At 42.9% G+C, this 15,365-nt stretch overlaps 1 long non-coding RNA gene across 1 annotated transcript; it reads left to right on the top strand.

The window, feature by feature from the left end:
• The first annotated feature begins 1,656 nt into the window (after window positions 1–1,656).
• Window positions 1,657–9,759, top strand: LOC138806753 (uncharacterized). Its single transcript, XR_011365973.1, has 4 exons — window positions 1,657–1,836; window positions 7,617–7,724; window positions 9,009–9,116; window positions 9,478–9,759. It is a non-coding gene; the product is annotated as an uncharacterized lncRNA (long non-coding RNA).
• Window positions 9,760–15,365: the final 5,606 nt, after the last annotated feature.

Here is a 15,365-nt window from a genome sequence, read left to right as displayed (position 1 = left end):
TCTTGTTGGATGAAGGTGGAGGCCACCCCCAGGTGATGGCTCTGCTTGAATCCCCAGAGGAAGGCAAGTCCCACCCCCAGATGATGTGCATGCCTGAGTTCCTAGAGGAAGGAAGTCCCACCCCCATGTGATGGGTGTGCCTGAGCTCCTAGAGGAACTTGAACAATAGTTTCATCTCAATCCTGTATCTTGAACTTGACTCTTGAGCTTCCTGTGACCCTGACCCTGACTCTATTTAGGGCCCAACAAATGCATGCACCGTTTTGCACCATGCTTCATGTTTCCTGCATCTCCTAAGATCACTATGACATCCCACTTGGGCTCTTCACTGGAGTTGATCCGGTTCTTTGACATTGCTTTTCTGTTCTTCATTATCCTCATGGCTCAGTTTCCTGATGGTACGAAGTGCATTCAAGGCTGCAAGTTTTCTGAGCATATGTATCTGCCTGCAGTTACTAATAATGAACACTCTGATAAAGACTCCTGGTCTGACCTCTCAAAATATGTCTATTCTGGATCTCATGAATGAATTTCCATATAACATAGATTAGGCCAGAGGGCGGGGGGGGGGAGGGGGGAGCAGCTGGCTGAGAACAGCTCAAGAATGTAGATATGGATAAGATTCTGATGAGATTCCCTGGGTGGAGATAGCTGCACAGAGACCCTGGGAAGCGGCATGATCAATGGACCAGGAGAGCAACTTCGAGCTGTGAAACCAATGCAGATTCCCCTCAGCCATAATTGTTGAAGGGAAGAGAAAGAAAGAAAGAAAGAAAGAAAGAAAGAAAGAAAGAAAGAAAGAAAGAAAGAAAGAAAGAAAGAAAGAAAGAAAGAAAGAAAGAAAGAAAGAAAGAAAGAAAAGAAAGAAAGAAGGGAGGAAAGGAAGGAAAGGAAAGGAAAGGAAAGGAAAGAAGGAAAGGAAAGGAAGGAAGGAAAGGAAAGGAAGGAAGGAAAGGAAAGGAAGGAAACGAAGGAAGGAAGGAAGGAAGGAAGGAAGGAAGGAAGGAAGGAAGATTGATGAAGGAATATAATAGATAATAGATATATAGACATATCTATTAGATATGTAGATAATATAATAATAATAATAATAGAATTCATACTAAAAGTGGTCGTGGATTTCCTTGGACCAGTTGGTCACAGAGGAAGCCATGAGTTGTGAATCCCTCAGATAGGACTTGAAGGACAGATCTGAAATTATCCAGGAGACATCTGTGAGCAGGAGGGATGGATGGTTAGAATTCATACACAGATCTCCTGCACCCCCACCCCTGGCCCACCACAAGACATGAACTTGTGGATGGTGGGCAAATGGACCAACTGAGTTTCCTGAGACTGATTCCTTCCAGAAAATTCTTTCTTTTCCTAATCACTCCTGAAAAATAAAATTATTATGCTCCTGGAGGATAAGACTGAGACTGAGACAAAAAAAATATTACCATTAGTTGAACAATGACAAAACAAAAGGTTTTCCATCCCTGAGGAATCCAGTATTTGATATTTCCTATTCTGGACTTGGGATTTACTCATTTGAAGAAATTCTGTGTCCTCACCTTTAGATGTCACAAGCCTTTCTTTGGGGGTTAGTTTTCATGATGTCATAGTATTTGGAATTTTCCAGATTGATGTACTGTGGATTTCCATTCCGCAGTCAATTGAGGGGAAAAGGGATGTGTAGAGTGGATTCCTATTTTCCTGCATTTACCACTTCAAACCACACCCTATTTTTCCACACAGCAGGAGTTGAGAACAAGGCTGGCTCGAGATTTCAGTCTACTCTACCCTTTGCCTAGGTGACTGTTCTCAAGTTGCTGAAGACTATGATCATGAGTCTAGGTATTGATGGCTCCTAGTTATTATCTTAGTGACTCAGGAGGAGGGGATCTCATGATTTCATTTTGAATTATGCTCTCCCACCACCACCACCCCCACACCAAATCAATATCTTTCCACTCCTCATCCAACAAATAAACCTAAGATGAAAGTGAAGGTGAAGATGTAGAGCTGCAAATAGGATTGGAAAACCTGAACGTGTGTGTTGGGGTCTGTCATCTTCTGTGAGTCTGAGAATGTTTATTTCATGTGTTTAAGTGCTTCGTGTTTGGTGACTATATATTAACCCATGTGATTGCTTCTTCATCGATCACTCCCTTTATTTATCTGTAATGATCTTGTCTCTTCTAACTGGTTTTAATAGGAACTCTCTTTTATCAGATGACAGGGTGGATACTCCTGCCTTCTCACAAGATGAATTCGCCTGGAAGATTCATTTCCATCCCTTTGCTCAGATTTGTGTTGATCTCTGACTATGATATGAGTTTATTATGGACAACACATGAGTGGATCTTGCTTTTTTGCTCCAGTCTGCTCCTCTAATCTTTTATAGGACCAGACTTGGCCCCATTGACTTGTTTCTGTGAATCAATCCAGCAGTCTCATTACCAACATCTCTATTCCATCCCCAGGTCCCAAATATTTTTATGGCCAATCCTGGGACTTGAACTCAGGCCTGGACTGCATCCCTGAGTCTATTTGTGCTGCAGGCTGGTGCTCCATCCCTTGAGCCAGAACACCACTTCTGGCTTTTTCTTAGTAGTTGATAGATTCCTCCTGCAAAGGAAGAGGAGTTGCCCTTCTGTGACTTAGATCTAAAGACTCCACTCTATTTCTTCCCATCATATCAGTGTGAGGCTTTTCAGTCAGAAAATCACGTGCAAAGCTCATCTGTGCATGCTGTTCTTCCCGTCGTGCCAATAGCACACATCCGCTCTGCCAGGGCCTCTGCTTCTGCCCATAAAATCCATAGATATTGACTACAGACTCTGCTACCTGGGGTTGACTGTGAACTTCACCCCATGGTGAGAAATTAAATGTCCCCAGGTGCATTTCCCTTCAACTGTTATTTGAGGGATGTGGTCAATCCATAGGAATGTCTAATAAAGAATGTTCTGTGAGACATCTATAGAAGTCACTGTTTCTCTAAAGGACATAGACAATGAGTTAATGCTTTCCTTTTATTTAGGACATGTCCTGGGACTTGGACTCAGAGCTTGGCTGTTATGTCTTAGATATTATTTTTCTCCTGCTAACACTCTACTACTTGAACCACAGCTGCACCTGTGTCCTTTGGGTGGTCAGCTGGAGGAAAGAGACTCCAGGACTTTCACATGGCCTGGGCTGGTTTGGAACATTCCATCTGATTCTGATGCTATCTGCCCCAGGACTTCACTTCTTCCACCTGATAGGTAAATCAACCTCAGTTGCAAGGAAGCTTTGCCATTTCACCTTCAGCCAGAATAGAGACTTGGTTGCCCTTCCATCCATTTCACTAACTGCCAAGTCGGAGACAATAAATAATTGTGTACATGGAAGAGCTAATCAGTTCACTGCTCCCTGTGAACACAAGTGTCCTCAGCTCACCATGTTCTTGCTGCTCATCTGCTTGTGAGCTGGAATTCCCTCCGGACTACCTGTGTCAAGCAGGATTAGTTTTTTGCGGGGGGGGGGGGGGGGGGGGAGGTGAAGAGTCAACATCCCTGGATGGTGAGCACTGATTGGTGCATCCAGGCGGCTGATTCACAGGAGACTCTCATAAAAACCAGGAGGAGCCACCGTCCTCCCTAACCATGGAGCTGGAGACAGAAAGCCCCACAGCATGAGAATCCTGCTGCTGGCTCTTCTGCTCGCATGGACTCATGCTTGGCAGAAATCTCAGTTAGAACCCTTCCAGGTAACCTGAATATGGTGATGTGGGGAACTAGTGTCTGTGTGGGGAAATTGTCTGTCTGGAAGTCAGTGTGTCTGTCTCAGATTGCTTCTGTGTATCAATCACACCTTATTAATAAGTTGCTCTGTATGTCTATATTCTTCCAACTCATCTTCCATTTTGAATTCTTCCTTTGCATTCTGCAGTAAATATAAAAGATTATTAAGAACATGTGGACAGGGGCTGGGAAGGTTGCTCAGTGGTAAAGTGCATGCCTTGCATGCATGAGGCCCTGAGTTCGATTCCTCTGCACCATATAAGCAGACAAAGCTGGAAGTGATGCTATGTCTCAAGTGGTAGAGCGCTAGCCTTGAACTGAAGAGCTGAGGGACAGCACCTGGCCCAGAGTTCAGGGCCCAGGACTGACCAAAAAGAAAAAAAAAGAACATGTGGACAGCATGATCTGTGGTTTTTGCAGTGTTATTTCATATAGGCTTAGGTATTGAATTTTTATAATTTTGTACATGTGTTACTTTCACCCACGGGTCTCCTTGTGATCATTTCAAAGAGGCCTAGAATGTCCCCCTGAAAATCTTCATCCTGTCTAGTTCTCTCTCTCTCTCTCTCTCTCTCTCTCTCTCTCTCTCTCTCTCTCTCTCTCTCTCTCTCTCTCTCTCTCTCTCTCTCTCTCTCTCTCTCTCTCTCTCTCTCTCTCTCTCTCTCCTAACTTATTAACACCATGCAGCAAGAATCAGAGACTCTGAATACTTCCAGTGAATTCTCTTCTGAAAGAAGCAGAGCCTGGTAGCTCATATATGGAGAGGGAAGTCTCCAGGTCATTGCAAGCAGGTTACTTGAACCTCTGAGTGTTCGGGGAGCATCCTCTACCATGCCTGATGGGTGTTTCTTATTCAGCCAGGATAGTGGTTCACCTACACCCTCACAGCTGATAATGAAGACCAAATCCTGGAGGGTGGACGACAGAGATACTTAATGCTCTATGTCTCCACTAGTAGAGAACGTGATGTCATATCACTTATATCAAGTAAGCTGAGCTTCCTCCACTATATAGGCACCCTCTCACTGAGTCCTAGCTTGTCCTTGACAGCCAAGTTTTCAAGGAAGTACTTGCATTTGGTGGGGAATCTGAGGACCTGTGCTTAAACATATTTTTATATGTATGATGTCCAAATACCTTGTGGAAATGCATGTCTGGTCTACAGGTTAACCAGCCAGATGGGAATTATCTAAGAATAGAAAATACCAGGAAGAAAAGAGCTTTAATTTTAAAATGGGAATAAGTGTCATGCATTTTTTACTCTATGTTGTGGTTGTGAGTCCTCACAAATGTTAAAGTGATGGCTTACACCTTCTGAGTGGTGAGGTGTAAGGACTGATTCAATGTCATACAGCTATTCACCTCATGACAAAGCCGCAGCTATGCAAGTACTTGAAGCACATTTAAGGAGAAAACATTGAAAAAAAGGAGATATGTGTGCATGTATGTGTGTGTAGACAAGTACATATATAGATAAATAGATGGATAGGTAGACAGACAGACAGACAGACAGACAGACAGACAGATAGATAGATAGATAGATAGATCGACAGATCGATCGATAGATAATGTGTGTGTATCATTGTCTGTGTGTGTCTGAGGTTTTGTCTGGATATTTCATGATTTTAATGAAGATCACAACAGACAATTCCAGATAACACGCTCTAGAGTGAATACTTGCAACCTTCATTAGCACAAGTTGACAGGCTAGCAGTCTGTATACTTTTTGGATGGAAAGAAAGAGCAAGATGTCTGAGAGAGGTGTCCAAATGATTTTGTGAGTGGAAACACTCACAGTGACCAGGAGGAAGAAATCCACAGTGTGTTCTTTAGATATGAGCAACAGAACAGCAGCTCGCCATTCCTTGCAGGTTGGATTCCTTCATTTCCATCCCTACCACTGGCTGAATGGACAGATCTGCAGATTATCTGTTCTACTTGGAGCTGGAAATTAAAAGCAAAAATACCACACAATTACATCTCAGTGATTCTGAGATCAAGGTCATAAACCAAGGAGGAGTAAGCCAACATCCAACATGATAACTGCTCAGGCCAGAAATCTGATATACAATCAGCAGAGCACCCAAAGAGTAGAGCTATAAAATTAATTATCAGACAGTACAAAATTGAAATTTGTCAAATTCCTTATGGATTGCACAGAATTCCGTCACTGGTGAAAATATTTACGATGATCAATAATGATTTTAAAATGTACTTTTTGTTGTTGTTGTTGTTCCAAAGCTTTCATTCCTACTGTAAAAGGGTAAAGCACTGTGCAATACAACAAGAGAATGGTGTTTATAAAACAATCTGTGAGTATATGAAGATTCGGGGTACAGCTAGGGCCCCCAGCACTGGGTTCTAGGTCATACGTAGGAGGTGCAGATGAGGGGTGGGGTTTGTAGACACCTCCTGCCCACAAGGACCAAGTCCACGTGGACAAGACCCTGAACCTTGCAAGACTCAGGCCCAGTCCTCCTCCCTGCACCTCCTCCTGTTTCCAAGCCTTCCATGTTGCTATGGATAACATTTGAGGATGCTTTGCAGTGACATGAACAGGTGTTCAAAGGAACTGGAAACCTGCATGATGCTTTCAGGGCAAGCTTTTCCCCCAATCAATACAGGAGCAGCTGCCATGAAAGGCGACCAGACTCTTCAGTAGAGTTGGAGACGTGCTTGAAGGAGCAGATCCTCCACAATAACTGGGAAAGTCTCCATAATCCAACCACAGATGCTCATCTCCTAGGGTAGCCGACTTTATGCTTCAGTTACAAGAGGTAGAGGCCTAATCTACTAGGTGTGTGTATGGTGATGTGAAATAATCACCAATGGTTTTCATCTTGCCAAAAAAGGAAGCAACATTCCAAATACTGACTTCCATAAAAATATTCACTTATGCAGAGTTTGTAATGGGGTTTTTTGAAAAAGCAAAGAACAAATTAAAAAACAATCAATCAGGGAAGGCAGGTAAGCAGAAAGACAGTGGTGCAGCCCAGCATAGGCTACATGCTGTCTAAGTAAGAAATACTGAGGTCTTTCACATCAGGGGTGTTTATATGATAATAACAGGTTCTCACCTAGAGTCTTGCACAATTGGATGTTAATCTTTGGTCTTCATTGTTGCTGGTGTTACACTTTCTCCTCGCTAATTCTTCCTGCAACTCACTCTTCACATGTTCGTTCTTCAGATAGACAAAGTCATGCTTTGCTTGCCTTTCCACGCCAAAAAGAGGGAGCTTCTGGCTCTGTATATCTTGCTTTTATTCTGAATGCCTGTGTGTGAGTCCCTTTCCCTAACTTATCTTTGTTCCTTTCCCCGTAAAAGGATTTTGCTCTCTTTAATCTTTTTTTTTAATGCTTGTGTCTGAGTAACTTCTCCTTGTATTCACAGCCATCCTTGTGTCTTGCTGGGCTGTGGGAGCATTTCTTCCAGCTCCCGAAGGCCTAGACATGAGATGGGCCATTCTTAGAAATGCATGTGCCATGCTGTTTAGCCCCAAGAAAGCTTGGCTACAGAGAATGCTCACTCCTGATTAGTTCTGCACATGGTTTGCTTTGATCATCCCTGAGTGTTCACCTCTGTGGTATGCTTTTGCAAGACTAGGGCCTGCAACCCAAATATGAAGTTCTTGTCCTTATAAGCTTGGTGCACATGAATTTCTGGGCTGCAGGTGTTTGAGTCAGGACTCCACCTGCAATCGCCAGCTTTCCAAGAAAGACTCCCCATTCCATCCTGCAGGATGGGACTTCTCTTGTTTCTTGAGACTGAATTCTCATGTCACCAGAGACATTACCGAACACAATGAACCATCTGTTTTCTTGCATTGTGAAATCGTTATTTTGAATTTCCAGAATACACTTTCCATATCTAAATACTGAAAATTACAGATGAATTCCTCACATTGAAAATGGTCTCTGTGAATAGAGATGAAAGGAAAACCAGCACGATCATATTGGCAGGTAAGTACTGCAGCTTCTTCCTATGCAGAGAAGCAAACCACAGCCACTTCTACACTGAGCTTGGAGAGCTGGGATGGTGCATTCATTTGCTCCAGTGTGTTTATCCCTGTGACCTTGATCTTCCTTGGGAGAAAAGGCAACGACCCTGAATCTGGGTCTCAAGACAATGAAGCCAGCCTGGTGCTGGTGGCTTCTCATGCTGGCTTCTCAGGAGGTTGAGATCTGGCAACCAAGGTTCAAAGCCAGTCCAGGCAAGAAAATCCTTGAAACTCTCATCTCTGACAAAACAACCAACAAGGGGAATTAGCGCTGTGACTCAAGTTTTCCAGGGCTAGACTTGAGTGGAAAAGTTCAGGAACAACAGGCAGGTTCTGAGTTCAAGTCCTTAGACCAGCTGACAAGTGATATTGGAGCAGCACAGGCTGGGCAAAATGAGGTGTGGTCAGTTTGGAGCAAATACAGCTGATATTCATCCATCTAGCAACCCTAAGATCAAGGGACCAGAGTCATTGAGGGGAAAATGAGGCAGGATATGGAGGAAAATGAGGCCTGGTGAAGGCAACTCAGCAACATGGTGTTTAGAAACAGAGAAGCACCATCTTTGCTTCAAAGAAAGACAACAGGAGACATTCCTTCCTGAGCAATGAAATTCTCACCCCAAGAATGAACATTTGTCTGGCAGGATCTGTGCCTTCCCTGAGAAATTCTCTCCCACCCCCCTGCAATGTAAGCCACCTCCTGTCCATAATGCAGATCACAGGGCACCAGCCTTTTCTCAAGGATAAGGATCTGTTTTGTGGCAGGCTGCTTCTTACCTGGAATAAATGCCCCCAACAGGCAGAAACTCAGAAAGAATAACACCAGGAGTGCTTAGAGCAAAAATAAAACACCCAGCTTTGCATAGCTTTGGGGTCAGATCCCTCCACTTACCCTATAAATACCCCCTGACAGCCAGGGAGCTGCATGTGTTTCTCTCTCCCTCCCTATGAGAAGTCCACCCTCTGTGAGGTTGGGCTGGGCCCTTTCAGCTTAGCTATGTGTGCTTTGTCTGCTTGCTTAGCCACTGAATAAAGCTCTTCCCCATTTGACACTGAGTTTCTGGGCTATCGGAGCCATTGGACTGAGGTGGGTAGATGAGGGCCAGGCAGAGTCCCTGGATGGAGGCTGAGGAGACATGGTGGGATTCTGAATCAGGAAACAGCACAGGAGATCCCAGAGGATGCAGTATACAGCCGGTTGTACGATGGTGGATGTGGCTACTGTCTTGTCTTCTTTTCCATGCAGGAAAACCAGGCAGCCTTGTCACTGAAGAGGAAGACATGGAGCTGAGAAGGATCGTGTTGGAAACTGGCATCTAGAGTGACCACATCCACTACATTTGGAAGGGGGAAGGTAAATCACTGCTTTTTTTCCCCCACTATGGGAATAGAGATGAATGGAGAGCATTCATCATTCAGTTGTTCTGTCTGCTGGCCTCTCTTTACTCAGAGTTAGGAGACATCTGCCACAAAATGGAGTCTGTGCACTGGCCTTCCCTTCTGCTTCTTTCTCTCTTCTCAGATGATTGTAATGAAGCAAGAGTTGTGGGAATATATGGAAACAGAAGTTTCTAAGTTGCCTTTGGTAATTAATCAGAAAATCTCTCTTATACATACCCATCAGCTCCAATTAACTGGGCATGCACCTTACATTTAAATCACTGAAATTGGAACCTGGATTCTGGCTTCACAGGAGTTTATCTTCCATGTCCTAGGCTTTACCTTGGATTGTGACTTCGGCCCCAGAGCTCATTCAATCAAGGCTGGTGCACTAACACTTGACCCACAGCTCCACCTTGTGGTGATCTGGGTGTTTGGTGATTCGTTGGAGAGAGGAGTCTGGGAGCCTTTCCTGATTGAACCTCCATTGCCCCAGATCTCAGCCTCCTGAGTTTGCAGGATGGCTGGTGTGACCCACCAGGGCTGGGTGAATGGTATTACTTTGATTTGGGAAAGTAGAGTCACATGGTCAGGTAGAATAAACTTGTGAAGATGAACCCTTCTGAATGTTGGTGTGACTCAATAGACTTGCATGGGCAAAAATCATTACATCATCCAAGACAGTGCTCCAAACCTTATATTACACACACACACACACACACACACACACACACACACACACACACACACACACACACATATGTATATATGTTGTATGTGCATACTATACATTATATAGCCATGTTGTATTATGCATTTATTTTTGTGTAAGGTGTTATATGCTGTTTGCATGAGAGATTTATATATTATATACAGAGAGAGACAGAGGGAGAAATAAAGGTAACATCAAATTTGATGTTACCTTCCTAAGAAATGTCTCCTAAGGAAACACATCCAATCTATATGAAACCAGAGTTTGACTCAGTGGTTTGCTTCTCAGACTCAATTCCAGCATCTTCTGATCAATATCTTCATTCCCTTTCTTTTTGACTCCGCCAGTCCTGAGGATGGAACTCAGGGCCTGGACCCCGTCCCTAGTCTCTTTGTGCTCAAGCCACAACACCATTTTCCACTTTTTTCTGAGTAGTTAATTGGAGAGAAGAGCCTCATGGACTTTCCTGCACAGGCTGGCTTTGAGCCCATGAGATGCCACCCTACCCAACCACAGAGCTGCTTTAAGCTTCTCCCTTAGGAGATAGAAAGCCCCACAGCATAAGAATCCTGCTGCTGGCTCTGCTGCTCACATGTTCTCATGCCCAGCAGAATCTTCAATTGTATCAGTACCAGGTAGCCTGAATATGGTGTTATGGGGAACTAGTGTGTGGGGGGAAACTGTGTGTTTATATGTCTCTTTGACTGAGTGTCAGTGTGTCTGTCTCACATTCACTTTTGTGCATCAATCACATTTCTTAATAGATTGCCCTATGTGTCTATATTCAACCATTAGTCTTCTATTTTTAGCTCTTCCTTTGTCATTGGACAGTAATATAAAACATAGTTAAGAACACATGGACCACATGATCTGTGATTTTTGCCATGATATTTCATATAAGCTTAGGTATTAAATTTTTATAATTGTGTGTGTGTGTGTGTGTGTGTGTGTGTGTGTGTTACTTGGACAAACAGATCTCCATGTGGTCATTCAATTAAGGAATAGAATCTCCTCCTAAAAATACTCCTTTCCTGAATCTCTCTCTTCAAATTGATTAATACAATGCAGTTAGAATCAGAGACTCTGGATATTTCCAGTAATTTCTCTTCTGAAAGACAGGAGTCTAGGAACTCAGAATCTGGAGAGGGAACCCTCCAGGTCATCACAAGCAGGTTACTTGAACCCCTGAGTGTTTGGGGAGCAAAACTGAAGATCCATCTTCTAACTTTCCCGATGGGGTGTTTCTCATTCAGTCAGGACAATGGCACACCTATGCCCTAGCAGCTGATAATGAAGAGAAAATCCCAGAGGTTGGAGAACTGAGACTCTATGCAATCTTCTGTGTACTAGATATTGTCATATATTACTCTTCCAGTTTTATATCAAGTAAGTTGTGCCTCCTCCACAATACAGGTCCCAATGTCCTGCATTGCAGCCAAGTTTGCAAGGAATATTTTGCATTGGGTGGGGAATCTGAGGACCTATACTTCATCCTTCTGGAACCTACTTTCATAGGCTCTGATGTCCAAATCCTCATCTAAGGCCCTGTGGAATCACAAGCCTGGTTTTTCCTAGCAGTCTGCAGGTTAACCACCAGGCAGTATATTAACTAATTGACAACAGACAAAAGAACAGGATGGAAAGAGCTTTCCTTGTAAAATGGGAATGATAAGTCATTAGATTTTCACCCCTTGGCCTGGTTTTGAATCTTCACAACCTTTAATATGATAGCGCAAATCTTCTGAGCAGTGAAGTTTAATGACTGATTTAACGTCATAGACCTAGTCACCAAGATTCTCAACATGACAAATTCTCAGTATAAGAAATATTTTAAACACACTTAAGGAAAACAGCATTGAAAAGGAGGTATGTGTGTGTTTCTGTGTGTTTGTGTGTTGAGGGGGGATTGTGTGAGTTTTTCTCTGGATGTTCTATGATTTCCATGAAGATCACAATCAATTCCAGATAAAATGCTCCAGAGTAAATATTTGCTATCTTCATAAGCCTAAGCTGAAGAGCTAGCAGTGAGCACGGGTGCTTTGGGAGCAACAGAACAACATGGTGAAGAATGCTTTGCAAATGAGTTTGTGAGTGAATACACTCCCAGTGACATGAAGGAAGGAATCCATGGAGGAGGGGTTGGATCTGAGCAACAGAATAGCTCTCTATCCCAAGCAGGTAGATTCCTTCATTATCCTCCCTACCAATGTAGGGCCAATCTGCAGATTATCTGTCCTAGACAGAAATGAAATTTAAAAACAAAAATCACCACTCCATGATGATGTGCCGTGATTCTGAAAATCACTAGAGCTCTGCACAGGAAGGAGTTCCTAAAGCAAGGAGGAAAAACAACCCAAAACAACCCAACAGACAAAATGAGAACTGCCCAGGGCAGAAATCTGATACACAAATCAGCAGAGCACCCCAAGAGTGGACATAGGAAATTTAATGACAAGATATTATGTAATCGAATGTTCTCAAATTGCATCTAGATGATCCAATATTTTATAACTGGTACAAATGTGTGCAATGATGGATACAGATAAAAGAACTCTACTGTTATGCTGTTGTTGTTGCTGTTGTGGTGTTAAAGGACTGGTTCTGAACGCCAACATGGGCATTTCCATGCATATAAAAGTAAAGATGGTGTTTATAAAGTATGCTGTGAGTATCTGGTGGTCTGGGGATAAGTCAGGGCTCCCTCCACTGCTGTGTCCTAGCTGATAAACAGATTTTGCACATGAGGGGTGGGATCTTAGACAGCTTCTGCCCACAAGGATTGCATCCCTGTGGACAAGACACTGACCCTCGCAAGGGCACAGGCCCAGTCCACTTCCCTTCAACTCCTTCTGTTTCCAAGCCCTCTGTGTTGCTATGGAGGTCCCAATGAAATAGTCTGTTTTATGTTATAGTCTGTTATAATTTTTTTCCATTTCACTTAAAACAGTTCTGCCCAGACTGATCAGATCAATTAATGGAGCAAGATTAACAAACCGAAAGTACATTCCAGCACATAAGTAGTTTGATAACAGTGGCATTTTAGATTAGAGAATAAACAGCGTCTCAAACTGGTGATGTAAGCACATCTCATTTTTTAAATGATGATAAATTCCAAACCAAAATCCTACAACTTTATTAAAAGATACTTTATTTCAGATCTGTATTGTATATACTCCCCAAGTTTACCAGCGGATTTGAACATAGTTGTGGTCCTTTTTATTCCACATATGCTCATGGTCATTTTCTTTCTTCTTTATTATTTGTAAATAGACCTTAGAAGGATAAGTGTGCTTGTCTCCATAATCTTGGTATCATTGTCACATTTCAGAAAAGGCAGTAACTCCCTAATATCATCAAATAATCTTGATATGTCAATATGTCTCTCTGTTTTGTTGTCTTGAATTGATTGATGTAGCATACAAATCACATCCATACATTCTGTATGGATATGACACTTTAGGCACTATTTACTTTACCACATTTTGCTAAAGAAACCAGTGGTCCTGTGGAGTCTCCTAGAGTCTGGAATTTTTTGTGTTGTTACCTAAGAATTCTTGCTTTTGGTTTTGTAAGATGTAGTCTGGCAATTTAACTATTTTGGCTAAACTTGTGATCCTCTTGCCTGAGCTGCCCACTTCCTTTATTTTTTAATTTTTATTTAATTATTTTTAAATTGTATTGTAAAGGTCTTGTAAGAAGACGGGAGTATTAATAAGTAATGTAAAGAGTACATTTCTTGGGGCTGGGAAGTTGGCTCAGTGGTAGAGCACTTGCCTTGCATGCTTGAGGCCCTGGGTTCGATTCCTCAGCACCCCATAAGCAAAAAGAAAAAAGCTGGAAGTGGGGCTGTGGCTCAAGTGGTAGAGTGCTAGCCTTGAGCTGAAGAGCTGAGCGACAACGCTCAGGCCCAGAGTTCAGGCCCCACTACTGGACCCCAAAAAAAAAAAAAGAGTACATTTCTTTTTAAAAAGTGTTACCCCTTCCCTCATTTTTTCTGAATTTTCCCTTACCAATACTCTACTCCTACCTGGTACACATCATTTCCAACATGATATCTATAGTGTCTAGTGAGTATCATTATTGTATTGGTTCACCATTTTTTGTTTTGGTTGGTTGTGGGGCTTGAACTCTGGGCCTCAGTGCTGTCCCTGAGCTCTTCAGCAAAAGGTGAGTGCCACAGTGCCACTTTGGTTTTCTGGTGGCTAATTGGAGATGAGTCTCAGGAACTTTCCTGCCTGGGCTGGCTTTGAACCTCGATCCTAAGATCTAGGGCTCCTGAGTAGCTAGAATTACAGGTTTGAACCACTGGCACCTGGCTTGGCTCACCTTCTGTCCCAACATTTATGTGATTCACCTTCCCTTCCCAAGACAAAAGGGTGCAGAAATCAAAAGACCAGGTTCCTGTAGTTGTCCACCATGGCATCCCTGTACAGACCCCCCTAAGCCAGGGTCCAGCACAGCCACTTGGCTGGCAAGAAATCCATGGTCACATCATCAAATGTCAGTTGTTTCAAAGAAAAAGACAAAAGCGCACAGTTTGAACATGTGCCCATTGGCAGTTTTCTATACATGGCACAAGAAATTGAGAGAATTAAGTTTACAGTTCTGATACATATGAGCTACACAAGAGATTTTAAGAACACACTTTCAAAATGTTGTAAAATTTCCTGGAGTATAACATAGCTGTTGAGGCTTGGGTATTCCAGCGAAGAAAAAAAAAAAAAAGGCTGGGAAGGTGGCTCAGTGGTAGAGTGCTTGCGTTGCATGCATGAGGCCCTGGGTTCGATTCCTCAGCACCACATAAGCAAAAAGAAAAAAGCCGGAAGTGGCGCTGTGGCTCAAGTGGTAGAGCGCTAGCCTTGAGCTGAAGAGCTGAGGGACAGCGCCCAGGCCCAGAGTTCAGGCCCCACGACCGGACCCCCCTGCAAAAAAAAGGAAAGGGAAAAACAGTATGAGACAATAGAAGACTTATCTTTAAGGGTGAGGGGTGAACAGGCAGAAGTGAAGCTTATCCAGGCTTGGGGAAGTCCACACATGGTGAAGAGGGCAAGCTGGCACAAAGGCAGTTCACCTAACCCTAAAGAGGCAGATGGGAATTAGCCCATTCTATAGGAGGGGTGAGTGGCCTTTGTCCTCTCTTGCTTGCAGATGGACCCTGAAAACCTGGTGGTAAATTGAGTGATATGATTGGTATTGCTAGAACTGCCCCTTGGATGTATTAAACATTTTTAAAAAAAGGTTTACAAAGAGGGTAAAAAAGTTTATCTGTGTAATGCAACTTGGTTTCAATGCTATACTGATATTGGATATGTGTTTCAAAAGACAAAAAGATGTTAAGTCTAGATTCTTGGTACAGTACTGTTGATTGTAATTCTTGCATTAAGGAAAACTGTCATTTGAGTTCAAAAGTTTTCTAAGAGGTAATGCAGAATAAAAAAAATAAAATGTATCTTTTAAAACAAGAAGACAAGAGGCAATGTGTGTTACCTAGCCCCTCAAGATTTTATTTCT

The sequence above is a fragment of the Dipodomys merriami genome, unplaced genomic scaffold, assembly GCF_024711535.1.
Source record: "Dipodomys merriami isolate MVZ:Mamm:240054 unplaced genomic scaffold, mDipMer1.0.p SCAF_407, whole genome shotgun sequence".
In the NCBI taxonomy this organism is placed as follows: Eukaryota; Metazoa; Chordata; class Mammalia; order Rodentia; family Heteromyidae; genus Dipodomys; species Dipodomys merriami.
The sequence above is the reverse complement of the archived record's forward strand: the minus strand, read 5'-3'. Positions and strand labels throughout refer to the sequence as shown.